This window comes from Elephantulus edwardii, unplaced genomic scaffold (assembly GCF_000299155.1).
Source record: "Elephantulus edwardii isolate Elephantulus edwardi_28Jun2011 unplaced genomic scaffold, EleEdw1.0 scaffold00300, whole genome shotgun sequence".
NCBI classification, from domain to species: domain Eukaryota; kingdom Metazoa; phylum Chordata; class Mammalia; order Macroscelidea; family Macroscelididae; genus Elephantulus; species Elephantulus edwardii.
Genome location: NW_006400050.1, coordinates 1,867,718 through 1,869,037, shown reverse-complemented (window position 1 = coordinate 1,869,037; position 1,320 = coordinate 1,867,718).

Sequence of the window (1,320 nt, the reverse complement as noted above, 5' to 3'; positions counted from 1 at the left end):
TAGAAGACATGAGAAAGTGTATAAATTTGTAGAAGGATAATAAGGGCAGTAGTTTTTTAAAAGGAAAAGTAGTTTGATCTTAAAGTAGAAGTTTGTTGGTTTTTTTTTTTGTTTTCCACTAAGAGTAACTAGAAAGAGTAAATAACTAGAAAGTAAATTGTTGTTATGTGTGTTAGAGTCACCTGTTACTTATAGCTACTTTAGGAACAATAGCTCAGAACTCAGCCTATCCTGAGCCAGTTTCATCGACTCCAGCACGCCTATTACCTATTGCCCCAGTTACTGTGTCAATCCATCTGACCCAGGGTCTTCCTCTCCTGTGCTATCCCTCCACCCTTCCAAGAATTATGTCCTTCTCCAAGGAATGGTCTCTCCTAATGTGCTAAAAATATGTGAGATGGAGCTTCAAAATCTTTGCTTCCAAGGAGAAACACAGTTTCATCCTCTCCAAGAAAGAACACTTTGTTATTTTGATGGTCCATGATATATTCAATGCACTGCTCCAGCACCACTGCACAAAGGAATTGATTCTTCTTCTGTCATCCTTAGTCATTGTCTAATTTTTTGATGCATATCAAGTAATTGTGAAGATCATGCCTTGAATCAGGCATACTTTAGTCTATAGACTGACATCATTGTTCTTAAACACTTTAGAAAGGTCCTTGAGAGTAGATTTCCCTAAAGCAGTTAATCTTTTTATTTCCTGACTGCTGGTGCCAAGAATGTTGATTATAGAGCTGAGCAAACTGAAATTGTTGGCAATCTCAATCTCTTCTCCACATAACATGGTGGTGCCAATAGGCGCAGTGGTTGAGAATCTTTGTCTTATTGATGTTGAGCTTCAATTCCTATTGAAGACTACACTCCTGGACCTTCTTAAGCAAATATTTCAGATCTTTCTCCATTTCAGCAAGCAAGGTTGTGTCATATACATAACGTAGATTGTTGCTGAATCTGCAATCCTAATGTCACATTTTCCTTCATAGACTACAGCCTCCCAAATAATCTGTTTCAAATACATATGGAAAAGGCATGGAGCGAAAAAAGGCATCCCTAACACACTCCTTTCCTGATTTTGAAGCATGCAGTGTCTCCTTGCTCTGTTCTGAGGACTGCTTCCTGGTCTGAGTATAGGTTTCACATGAGCACAATTAGGTATTTTAGGATCCCCATTCTTCTCAAGGTAGCCAGAATTTGTTGTGATCCACACAGAAAAATGGTTTTGCATAATAGTCAACGAAACAGACACAGGCTGGTGATGAATCTTACTTTAATCTTGATGCACTATCCTTCAAAAAGTCAAGCTTCTTGAATGATTTG